This window comes from Chanos chanos, chromosome 11 (genome assembly GCF_902362185.1).
Source record: "Chanos chanos chromosome 11, fChaCha1.1, whole genome shotgun sequence".
Taxonomy (NCBI): Eukaryota; Metazoa; Chordata; class Actinopteri; order Gonorynchiformes; family Chanidae; genus Chanos; species Chanos chanos.
The window spans coordinates 23,158,409-23,172,485 of NC_044505.1; positions in this window are offsets into that span (position 1 = coordinate 23,158,409).

Sequence of the window (14,077 nt, forward strand, 5' to 3'; positions counted from 1 at the left end):
GACCACTGTTCATTTTGCTCATCTGGGATTGAGAATCCATTCTTTGTTTCTCTCTCTCTCTCACCTCTCACTCTTTCTCTCCCCCTCTCTCTGTATAGCATTTGCTCAGGTTGATGTATCCGTAAACCTTAGAAGCAGCCAAATGTTTTTAATCTCGCCTGGCTACATCCCTTGGCTTTGTGTTGTGTTAAGCTTGAGTGTGTTTTGGGGTTTTGATTCACAGGACCCCTGTGGATATCCACCTAATAAACACAAACCTCTACCAACTCCACAGAGGGTGAAGATTTCTCTCATTCTTCACAGAATTCATTTACATTTCTTCTAGGTTTGTCTGCGTCCTCACTTTGTGTAATCGCTAACCCACACAGACTCTGCAGTGACTCTGCATCATATATGTATGTACATACACACACATGCATATACACAGACATGTGAACACACATATATGAACTAATGAGCAAAAAGAGGCTCAGAACAGCCTCAACAGAAATGCAAAGCTGAAAGGAGAACAGGACGGCTACTGTGTTTCAAAAACTAACAGGGTTTAATAGAGAATCAGCCCAGGAAAAGCCAGTATCGCACGTGTTAATTTTTTTTTCCTTTTTCACACAAAATTAAAACATGAACGGTTCAGTTGTCATCCACAGAGCCATTTCCAGCCTTGTAGAGACTGTACCAAGCTCTGGAGACCAACAGTGTGATGTGGTTGAATGGCAGGTTTGGGAGGACTTGCAGTGTGAGGTGGTTGAATGGCAGGTTTGGGAGGACTTAAGGTATGATGTGCTTTGATGGCAGAATTCTGAATAATGTAACTTTGGTTAGATTAGTCCAGATGTCAGGAGAACCACTCTATTCATTTGCCCTGTTTTTTCATCTCTTTTTGAGGATGTATAACTTTGATTTGTGACTTGTAACAGTCTTGGTGGAACCACAGACTTTGCGGAATGTATCAACATTCCAAAATTCCAACAGAGGCCTGTTGAGGAGGAGTGTTAGCACCATGGACAGTGGCTAACTGTCAGGAGGTGGGACCCTGGACAGCTCCCAGCTCTTAACGTTACTAAAGTTGCTACTGTGTTTATAAGCATGGAGGAGAATCAGCCATACAGCTAGACCAGATGAGGTTCTAAACAGCAACAGAAACAAACCTGTTTAGAATGATTTGGGCTTTTTTATTTGAACTAAACAGCATGTGGGCTACACCGCCTGGAACGTAAGGTGACGCGATTTCATCCTATTCTTTCTTTAAAAAATTTGAACCAATCGATTAATTTTGCACTGGAGCCAAAAACATGGGAGGGGGGGGTCTTTGGGTAGGAAGGCTGTCTCATGCCAGGCACCTTCAGAGCAGTTTATTGTCTGACTTTTTCTCAATGAGGACATTTCTGCTAGTGGGCACATGACAGAAAGAGACACAGACTACCAGACCAGTCATTCATTTTAAGACACAGACTAACAGACCAGACATTCATTTTAAAAGACAAACCAACAGACCAGTCATTCATTTTAAAAGACAAACCAACAGACCAGTCATTCATTTTAAGAGAAGTGAGGGAAATAATGTTGCGGTGTGTTCTTGTAAACTTAATCCTAATCTGAGTTTGAGATTAATATTAATATTGTTAATATGAGCTAACTGATGCTTTGTCAGTGGTGTGTCTCTAATGAACATAAACTAACTGATCCTCTGTCAATGGTGTGTCTCTAATGAAGTGAACTAACTGACCACTGACAGAGGATCAGTTAGTTCAGTTCATTAGAGACACATCACTGACAGAGGATCAGTTAGTTTATCTTCATTGGAGACACACCACTGACAGAGGATCAGTTAGTTTATCTTCATTAGAGACACACAAGGCTCCTATGGAGGGAGGAGCTGTTTGCACCACAGCACCTGTGGACGATCCAGGTAAAGTAAGACACATCCATCACCCCATGTTAAAAATCCTGATCCCAATGGGCTCACCTGACAACGTTTCACCCTGTATCTAATGTCAGTCAGTCCCTGGTCATCCTGTATCTATTGTCAGTCAATTCCTGGTCATCCTGTATCTAATGTCAGTCAGTCCCTGGTCATCCTGTATCTAATGTCAGTCAGTTCCTTGTCATCCTCACCAACTGGAAGACACGGGCCATAATAATGTTACACACGTGACCGCCAAAGTGCCCGAAAGCCTAATAGAGGTAACAATGGCGCATGCATTCTCAGAGACGGCGAGTGAGCTAAGTTAGCGAATTGTCAGGATGAAGACTTCGTTTTACTCAGAGTCGAAGTCATTTTAGATAGGCTTGGAGATATTGTCCGTGTCTTCGGTAACGCCCATTTCTCCTTAACGTATATTTGCATATAGGCGAACTGGAAAATGAAAAGGCAAAGTGGGAAACGAAAACACAATGCTGGTTTGCCTTTGCATTTTCATTTTGGCAGATACAGTGCGTTCATGTCGAAAATTAAATCGCAAACTGGGATTTTGCCATAGGATTATCATCTTTTCGTTTCCATTTTGTTCGAGTTGTACCGCCAAATCTGGAAAGACTAACAAATGAAATGAAATGACAGAAATATATTTCAATTTTATATTTATTTTTGTCAGAAAAGACTCGTGTTTGTATTGAAAATGAAAATGAAAATCGAGTTATGTAATTTTATTTTTCATTTTGGCAGGATATGTGCGCACAGGTTTTGAAAAAGAAATGTCAAACCGGGGTTTGAACTTTCATTTTACCGTTTTCATTTTCATTTTCATTTTGGCATGGATGACCTCCCATAGGGGTTTAGTAGTGAAATGCAGTTATATTCTTTTGCCACAAGATGTCAACATTGCACCAGAGTGTTGCTAGGGTATGGCGTTTCAAGTCGCCATAAGAACGGTGGGAGAGGAGCTTTTGAGTTGTGTTAATTTATCTTAATTTAGAAATGAACAGAAATAATTATTTTATAGCTTATGCGTTGAGCCATGTTTTTGTTTAGGTATAGTCGGAATGAGAGCGATTTCAAAAGCAGACACGAGAGTTATGAATTCAGAAACTTTATTCATTCATTATGCCACAATCCCACAAACGTGATAAATGACACTTTGATATGATCTAAAGTCTTTTAAGAAAGAGAGAAATCTGGGATTCATATTCATAGATGAACATTTTGACAAGAAATAGTTTACCATCCATACTACCAGACCAAGACGAAGAACAAGTCGTACTTGTGATTAGGAGCCTCTACATAATCTTCCACAGTAGCATCAGCTCACTTCCACCTTTGCTGACTCTGGCAGGTCTAGTGGCAGCTGTCTCACAGAGGTGCTGATCATACCAGCTAATAATCAGAGAATGGCTCCCTCAAGTGGTACAGGCTCAAGTTGCAGCCACGAATACTTCTGGTGCTTGTCCGGCTGCCACAAGACCGGCTGCCTCCTACTGCCCCTGGCTGGGCAAAATAATAGGACTACTGTAATATGACTAATTTTCTCAATAAAGACCTCGGAGTAAAACACAGTTCAAGTAGTCTTGACATCTTAATGCATTTAACAACAATGATGTTCATATTCCATTGTGTTTCACCAGGACTTTTTTGATCCCCTTCTTATTGTTCTTGTAGACATCTGCTTCACCACTGCTTTCAGTCTTCCAAAATCTGTTAAACTTTTTTTGCTTTATTCTAAATTTGTTATTCATTGTGAGGGAGAAAGACATTAAAACACATTAAGACAGTGTCCCTTACTACTCATCTATTACTTACCACACACTTACCTCTCTTGAGCTCCATCATAATGTGTGGGGGCTTTGTACAGTGTACAAACACGTTAATGGTCTCTTCTCACATTCTTACCCTGGTACAAAAGCACACCTCCACCAAGAACTTCATTCGTTTTTAGGAGGCCTGTCTCAGCCTTCTCATATGTAAACAGTACCGAAAGAAAATGCCCCGTTCATCCGGAGGCATCTAAAAAGCCAAAGATTCGACATTCAGGGGCTCTAAATTCAGCTGGTCACTTGTTATACAGAGTCAATTTGTCAACTGTCATATTGTCAGAGGAGTGACTGTTTACATTCTGTATTTCCCTGGTAATGCTGCCCGTACCTTGGTGATGGGCAGAAAGTCACAGTGCTACAGCTGATCAGGCCTGCATTCTGATGCTACGCAACAAACAGGCAATAAATGCAGCCAACACATGGAAAAACAACCAGCATCTTAACATCTTCAGGTATTAGCTGAAGAGCAGTTAATGGTGAATTCGTTTTTTAAACACAATGATGGTGAAAAACATTTTCTCCTCCTTTCCTGGGCAACAGTGCTAACATATTTTTCATCGAGCTTTTGTTTTCATCTCCTGTTCTCCATGGACTTTTCCCTCCACTCGTCTGTCAAATGCTGTCTGAAAAGTCGCTCTCTGTGCAAGCTGAGGTGAGGCCCTTGGCCAAGGGAGGGAACATGGAACCAAGGTGCAGTTTCTCTGGGGCAATTTATTGGGTTACATGTCTTGATCAAGGGAACAATGCTAATGTCCTACAGAGAGTTAACAAAGGCTACCAGCCACAAAGGCTACCAGCCCTGTCCTTGGATCTTCATTCTCACTTTAAAATGTATACTTTCATATTAACGGATCAGCAAGCGACCAGCAGTGAGGACGGTCCCACCAGTATAGTAAAAGTGGTGAGATTAAGTACTGCATTTATGATGATGATGATGATTATCATTATTTTTAGTAGTAGTAGTAGTTGTTGTTGTAGTAGTAGTAGTGGTAGTAGTAACAGTGTCACATAAAACTCACCTGAGTTCCCACGCGTATAGCATATGCTCCAGTTTTGATTACCTGGAACACACCTGGCATTAGTAAAAGTTGGGATGGAGCTGGAGGTGCAGATGGAGTTTTATCATGTAAGGCTACGTAGGGGTGAAATGTGCCATAATATCTTCTCATTCTCTCAACTATGGCACACTAATTTATACACTACAAACTCGCTTTCAGGTAAGTACTTAGAAATGAAAGTGATCTCTTCTCTTAACTGTAGAAAATGTGATGTTAATACCTGGATCAAAGTGTTTGTCTCCAGGCTGATTCAAACAGGATGTTATGGCTGGTTTATTTTCAAAGCATAATTGTATAAGGACAACCTGTGGTTTGTTTGTGCCTAATAAAGCCAGCCAATGTGAACTGAAGCTTTTGATTAAATCTATCATTTGCCTGAGTCTATCACCTTGTAATTCTTCAAAATTCCATGACACCTGTATATGTATTATATGAATTTACTGTAAAAGTATACCGCATGTTAGGTTACCTGTTGCACAGTTAATTTATTTCTCCCTTAATTTAATCACTGTAAAACTTTTTTTAACATGGTATTTTAGTGTCAGGTCTTGTTGGCTTGCTTACTGACAAAAAAGAAGTGAGAAAAAGACTCCTTTCTGATGAGCCATACCTGACTGATCCTACTGCTGCCACTGTGCCCCCTCATGGACTTTGATGGTCTTTGAACCCAGAACTGGCCTGTGTGACACCCTGTTTCACTGAACACAAACACAAAGAAAGGGATTCATGTCATTACAAGTCAAACAACAACCTGTTTGCCTGCATTTGAAATGACTCCTATAACTGACATTCAGTCACTCTGACATTCTTTCACTCTGCATACCGCACATAATCATAAATGAACATTCAAAAGGAACTTTCAAAATCTCTTCAATTTTTCTTTTTTCTCACTTTTTTTTCACTTTGTTATTTTTAGTTGTGAGGGAAAGCATTAAAATGTATTAAAATAGTCTTTAATTCTTCTTCTGTGACTTAACACACATACCCACCTCTCTGAGCTCCATCATATCCTGCAGCAGGTGGAGTACATGTGATGATGGCATGCCTTCTTTTACAGCTTTTTCAATGGACATTTACATATAAGTCCATCTGAGGCTATTTGTGGACAGAAGACAGATATCACAGAGAGAGAGAGAGAGAGAGAAACTGGTCAGTGTTGATTTACTCTGAACTGAATGAGATGTCAAATATACCTAATTTGAGTCTCTCACGCATCAGTCACAGCGATAACCTAAAAGTGATAAGAAATGTGGTAAGAAATGTAAAAGATATAAAATATGAACGGATACATTGAATGATAGATGTAGTTACCATTTGGTTTATTTTAAACGACACATTAATGTAACATACAGTTGTTTATTTGTGCTTACTGTAAATTATTCAACAGCAGTGTCACCTCAAAGCGATCTCCTGCTTATTAGCTAGCTAGCTAAATGTTATCTGACAGAGATCGCATTTTCATGAACTTGTTAGCAGCCCCCCCCCCCGCCCCCCCCCAAAAAATCATAATAAACAAACATATAAACCACATTTTTAGCTAAGTTAAGGCAACGCACATTTGTATGAGTCTGTCATTAACTGTAGGTATCACGACATCTTCACAAATATACACACATATACACTTAGCTAAGTTACATATTGTTGATCAATACTGAAAATATTAGCATATAGGAAACGTTGAGTTTGTGTTGGTATTAAAACACATAGGCCAGGTAAGTGTCTTATGCGAAAATGAGTTGCATTGACAGCTAAAATTTGCTTTTGTCAGATCACTTGTTTCGTTTACTTCACAATAGTTACTGTCATTATAAGAAACGGCAAAACATGAGGTTGTTTTCAAGTTTGGCTGCGTTTGCAAGGCTGCAGTAAGGTCACTACTCAGTTGCTAGTCGCTATTCAGGTTCAAAAAGTGAGGTCTTGCAAAATAATTGATTCTCAGGCGTTCATGACAGGCGGAGGGCTAGAATAATCAGCCAATATTTGGCTATGTAGATGTTGCTGTTGTTCATCAATGGCCCATCCCAGAATTGCGGGTACATTTCAGGTATAGAAAGAAAACAAAAAAGAGGAATATTTTTTTCCATTAAACTTTTTTTATTCTCATTGAACACTGTTTAAATTTGACTTTTTCAATATTTGCTGAACTTAAGCCTGTAAGATTTAAAATATTTATTCTGAAAAACAATGTACAAACCGAAAAACCAGTCAACTCTGTTGTAGACAAATTGGGTCAAATATATATGGTCAACAAATGTAATACAATTTAAAGCTCTGTCTTCCCTAAGAGAATTTTTGTCTCCACATCCATTAATTCAACTTTAAGTCTAATAAAATAGAGACTTTTTGTTTTTGAGTAAAAATATCAACACATTTAACTGAAAAATTGCCAAGATGGTGTGCATTTTCTCTAAAAATAGTTTTAAAAATAAATGAAATGCTTTGAAATTTCATGTAGTAAAAATGTTAGTTGTGACGCAGCTTCTTATCAATTTGTTAACAATAAAATATGTGTAATGATCATTTTTAAAGCAAAACCTTAAACAAACAGAGTTGACAGTGATGGTAACAGAGTTGATATGAGTAACAGAGTTGACCACCCGTAGTTAAAAGACCAACAACAACAACATTTTCTGTCTAACTCAAAAACTGTTAAAACCATTTTTAAATGTAAAAACAATTATTTAATCCTAACAAATACATTGGAATGACAGATCTCATGAACTTGTATAATAACTGCATGTGTCTCATGCATTACTGAGCTGGGAAATAAAAAAGCTTTCAAAATATTTTTATTCTGATTGGCATCATAGAGAGCCTAGAGAGCCAACATCGAAGAGATACCACAAAGTATATTCACGCATTGGCCAGAAAAAGCGATTTCGACCCACTTTGTGCATGCATGTGACTTTTGCATGTGTCTCACTGACCTCAACAATGGTCCCAGGATAAATGTCGTCATCATATTTGATGACACACCACTGTCCAATGACATCTTTGCTCTCCCAATTGATTTAATTTGTTGCCTGCGCTTGTTGCTCTTCAGTGGTAACAGAAAAGTTGGGCTGAACATCAAATTCAAACCTTTGTGTGTTGTGACATGTACACTCAAGAATCTGCTTAGTTGAGCAGAGACAGCTTACATCTCTGTAGATGATCTTTCCTGGTGCGAGAGTGATCATCTGATGAAGGCGCATTGTAGAAGGAACCACTGGGAGTCGTTTTGGCATCTCCAAGCAAAGTACAGCTTTGTCCACAGCTTCCTCGTCAATGTAGAACAGCTGTACAGATGTGTGGGCAGCCATTAGACTGTCGTACAATTGCTTGGCATTTGGAATGTCTTTGCCTTCACTTACCAATCTGCCTGCTGTTCTTTTTAAGACCCCACCCACTCCATCTGGAGCACCTTTCCCATGGCTTGCTTCAAAGAAGCTCCATGTGCCTTTCTTGAAGCCCTTGTTGAATAACTCTGTGCTAAACTTATAGAAGTTGCCCTTCTGGCAGTATTGGGTGCATGGTCCATCACTAAAAAAATGAACCAAAGTTACTGATGGATGGTGGATTTTCACATGATCTAGCACGGGGGACAGGTGCGTCCATATAGCAGCTGGACTTTTCTCTTTTGATGCTGAGATGGTCGTGAAGCACAAATGTTTGTCTACTCCGCCCACGTGAAGGATTCCCGTATGCAGAGTCGCCTGCTGCTGAGAGGATGCGAAGTGAACTGCCTGAATCTCTGCTGACAATTTGTATGCATAATTTTCAGAAAAATCAATGTGAGTCAAACACTTATGAGACTTCATGCTTTTCTTGAGCTCACGGTAATGGGTGTATTGCGTTTTAATGTTGAATTGATGCCTTGTGAAAACTCTCAGCTGGTTCTGGAACATGTCAGTCATATCTCCTAGAGAACACTCCAACTCATTTTTCACAGTCATTCGGACTGGTTGTGGTTCTTTCTCACTTTCTTTGTTTTTCTTCCTCCTTTCTCCCAATTCAGTTGTCCACTGCACAAATCTCACCAGAGCCTCAGTATCATAGTCATGGTTGAGCCGATAGGCGTTGCTTCTGCATTCGGCGCATTCTCCATACATGCATTCTTTGCTTGCAGGGTCACAGCATATTGAGTTTGCGATGATTTCCAAGTTAGTTGTCCCAAGAAGTTGGAGTGTATGAAGCTTCTGCACAAGGAAGGATAAGTTTTCATGAACTTTACAGAGACAGGTCTCTCTGTCAGATATGGATGGATGGACAACCCAGAAAGGACGCATGTAACAGAAAAGTGCATATGAGAGCTGACTTGATGGATTCTCAAGATGGAATTTGCGATGAAGATTTTTTAATGTATCATTTAGAAACCTTTTCTGCATTTTTGATTTTCCCCTTGTGATGGTTTGTTTTTTTCCTGCAGTCAAGCGGCTGACGTCATCTCTCAAAAAGAATTCCTGTACCTTCTTTTGGAACTTGCTTTGCGTTGATCGATATTTTCTTCTTTGAAAAGACAGTTCATTTTGGTTGCCCTTGCCAAACCGCTTTCTTGAAAAACCAAGTGAGGTATGTGTTGTTTTCTGTAGTTTGTAATTTTTTATGATCTTTCCTGACACAATTCGTGATATCATCTGACGCACTCGCTCTTCTTTAGTTTCTTGGTACTTTTGTCTGATACTTTTTATTAGCACATTATGAAAAAGGAGAGTTCTTTGAACCTCTGCAGGGACTTTATATCTTCCTATCTGTTTCTTTGTTTTTGATCGAGGGGATTCAGACACACTCGTCAGTCTCTGAAGGCATTTCTGGTATTTTCGGACAGCGGTTGTTTTCTTTTTCAGCAAAATTTTTAATTTTTCAATTTCTCTGTATAATTTGGAGTTCTCCCGTTTTATTTCCCTTCGTCCAAACTGAATTTAAAGTACCCTATTTCAATTTAAATATTTTTCAGCTCACTTAGAACATGGGTAGTTAACTTAAAAGCACACTCCTTAACCCTTAACAGTAAGTTTTATTTCACAAAAATGGGCATTTATTATTAAAGGTGCACTTACAGGCCTACAAACAAACAAAGAGACAGAGCTCTTGATACAAGGAATAGCAGTTTGCAGGAGCTAATGTGAGCTTTAGATGTACTTTACATTACATTACATTTCTATTTGTAAACATTAGAGCAAAACAGGCATGTGTTATAGTGTGGTGAGAATAAAAAGAGCACATTGCCTCTTTAAAAGACCTACGGTTCATGAATATAGGACTATATAAGCAAATTTGCCATTAAAAAGTTACATAGTGAACCTTTAATTAAAATGTGTATGGAGTGTACCTTTAAGACACAACACCTTGGAAGAAACAGTTCAGTTACATGCTGTCATGTTGACAATCCTAACAAAGAACTACACTTTTCTTAAGCTACCTATGACTTAATGTATAGTTACCCTATATGAAAAAATTATAGACTCATGGACCTACGCACTCATCTAACCATGCACTAATCTAACCTGGACATCTGTAGTTCAGGGTCTGGTTCAGGACTTTGTGGTGGTGTCATCTCTACAAGTTGCTGCCTTCTTGCCCTGCACCTCTGCTGCGCCTCTCTCCAATACCTACGCTTGTGCCTTTGCTCCCTCTCACTCAGACTGGCCACTCTGCTTGTCTGCCCTGCATTTTCCCTTTTGTGCCACCTATTTCTGTCTTTTTGCAAATTTTCTGCCCTCTTTACAGGGTCGGCATCTCGCCGGGCCCTGTATTGCCGTTGCCTTTCTGCTGCTGACAGCTTCATCTTTCTAGAGCAGAAATTATTCAATTTCTTTAACCTGGAATGGCATACCACAAATGTACCCTTTACATTAAAATGACTCTGAATCAATAATAAATGAAAAATAATGCAAAATTCTTAAATGCAATTGGGAACAATTGACTCTGTTACTCATCGTCAACTCTGTTATTGTTGTACTGTTTTAACCATTAACAGAGTTGACTGTAACGGAGTTGACATTTTCCACCATTTTGTGCCCTAACTCCATGTGCTAACCTCAAACCATATACCACATAGCATGTCTAAAAACAGAATTTCATGGATTTTCATCATATTATTGTTTTTTTTTTAAACTGAATGAGATTCACTGCAATATCACAATAACAGATTTGACGAATTATTAATATACTGTTGGTGTATACTCAACATTTTGTCCAAAATAATGAGAGAAGAAGCATGACATACCTCACTGCCTTCCAGATGTTTCCCGCCAGAGGAAGTGACATCACTGGGTGCAGGTCACATGCTTTTTATTAGAACCCTTTCCAGATTTTTATGCAGTTTTATAACAGAGATAACAGAGTTGACCAGAACATTGGGACAGGCACAAAATATTTTTTTTTATCACTAAAATTGCATATTATACAGAAAATAGATATTCTATACACTTGATTTTATAACTGTTAATAGAGTAAGCACATAAAACTGAAAATTAGACTTACTTATTTCATGTTAATTCAAGTTGAATGTGTGAATCAGGAGCCGAAGACAGTCAATAAGTCATTCAGTTAATATTTCATGTATAAATTGTGCCTAAAATATACATCAAACATAATTATTAATGAAAGTTTAACATAATTAGTATTATTATTCAAAACTGATTCAATAAAGATTTTTTTGGGGGGGGGGGGGGGGGGGGGGGGGGGGGGTAACAAAAGGTTTATATGGGAGACGCGAAATGTACCCGCAATTCTGGAATGGGCCCAATACATTCAGGTAGGCGTACGCCGCGTTAATGTGAACACGATACGGGACATTTCAAAAGAACAAGTAGACCGTCAGGACCAAAAATGGTGTGCAGAAATTGACAAGCTAAGCAGCCTCAAAAGCTCAAACTAAAGCCGGAAAAATCTGAATATGATGTCAACAGGGCCAAGGAACAGTTCAGCAATGGCTGTCTGAGCAGACTTCATGATGAGACAAATCTCCTGGTAAGTCATTACAGAGAATTGTGCAGAACCTCTTAGGAATTGTGGCATGCTATGAACAAGGGAAGAGCTGTGCAAATTGTTTTCATAACATAGTCATGGTCATGAACACCTTTTAGCTGTTATTCTCTAAATATTCATAAGGAAGTGTTTAGAATTATGGAATTAGATTTGCAAGTAGTCTGGGGTTTGAAATGTCTAATTGTTTTGCATTTCTTAATGCTGTTACTTCTTGGCCAAAACAAATGACTGGGTTAAAATAATGATAGATTAAGGTACTAATTGGTACTTTGTTTCAGCTGCACAAGTGGCATCAAGTTGGCATGTACCCCCTTTTCCGACTGGGGTGAAAGAGGGAGTCAAAGACTGTGGTGGATTACCTGTGCCCTTTCACCTTTGAGCAGCCCCAAGATCAAGAGGCAAAAACTACCATGCGGCACATCTTTGTTGCACTGATGGATGGTGAGACAGTTCCATTCTTTACAGCTTTGCACACTACTGAAGAATGCTTCAATCCACGCATAAGCATTCACTGATCAGACATTCACACAATTTAATCTTATTGTGATATCTACTTAAGTAATATCAAGTCTGTCGAGTCAGTTTTGTAGCTATAAATGAATTCATAGCAATCTCTTAAAGTTTATTCATTTTCACCTTGAAATCTTCCATTCTTCTTTCATTCATTTTGTCACTCATCTGCTACAGCCACAACCCCATCCACCACGCCTTCAGCTCCACCTGCTCCATCAACCACCTCTACAGCTACACCATCCACCTCTCCCACTCCATCTGTTCCACCCACCAACCTTATTGCTCCATCTTTTCCACCTACTGCCTTAACAGCTCCATCTTTTCCACCTGCCACCTCTACAATTCCATCTCTTCCACCTACTGCCTTAACAGCTCTGTCTTTTCCACCTACCGCCTTTGCAGCTCCATTTGTTCCATGTACTACCTCTACAGCTCCACCAACCACCTCTACAGCTCCATCAACCACCTCTGCTGTTCCATCTACAAGCTGTACTGTGCTTCCTACCAGTTCTACAGATCCTCTGCTTCCTAACAGCTATGATTCGAAGCCTCTACCCTCTCCTGTCCTCTTTTCAGTGAAGGTAGGTTGTGTTGAACAGCTATCAGTCTGTCAAATCTACGTGTTGCTGTAAACAGTAATGTTTAAAGTTGTTTTGTTGTTGTTGTTGTTTTGTTTGTTTGTTTGTTTTAGTATTGGTAGCCGCTTAATTACTAGGGGATGAGATGAGATGTAATAACGGCATGGTTGCTCTGTGCTGTCACTGAAAGGCATTTTACTGCTGGAATGCATTTGTTTTTGGAATAGTGGTATCTTGACGATGATTGATGATACTTATGATTCCACACAAATAATGGTAAAGTTAAGCTTTTAGGCTTTAGGATGACTCAACACACTGTCATGCAAAAATGACCAATGACCGAATGTCTTTTCTCTTATTGTATACAGTAGGCATGTAAAACAAATAAAATAGTTATTGAAATACCATGCACCTGTACCATTAACTTTTGTGGAATGTACGTCAATGACAGTAGTCCAGTGTATTTACATTTAGCCTAACCACACTCTCTGAGGTTGTTCCTTCAGTGTCTCTTATCCTAATGATACTTATGAGTTGGATTACTACATCCAGGCTTATTGCCACCAAGGTGGTTTAATACACAGTCGCATTAAACCACTTTGGGAGACTTAGGCTTGTGTGCATTTTAATTATTTTTGTACTTAATAGTACAGATATCATATTGCAAGAACCGTATGACATGTGTCAAATCATTTACATTTGCAGGTGTGCTCTGCTTTTACCAGTGTTATTATCAAGGTTATTATTCATGAATGGCACTGCACTTAAACTGTTCTCAATATGTCTCCTTTAGTGCCAACTGCACATGTCAAGGTACATTATTGTTCGTGATGTGTGACACGTGTGTGCGTGCGTGTGTGTGTTTACACATGCATGTCAGTGTGGTTTCACAAATGAAAGACTCAGTTACTTGTGTTTTCATTGTAAACACTGATAATATATTAATTATATATTATATTATCTAAAGATTGTACTTTAGAATCTACATTTGTTGCAGTCTGAAGTCCTGAACGGAACTGATTCAATTCTGTTTTCCCTCATTCTTCAGATTGTACTGTACACAGTGCTACTGAAGTCTTCCCATATGAAGAAATTCTTAAGCGACAAAGAAAAGGTACTCTGTCTTGTTTCTGATTTGTTAGTTTGGTTAGTGACATTTAGTTACATTTAATGTTTCTACTGACAGTGCCATTTTTAAAAGACCAA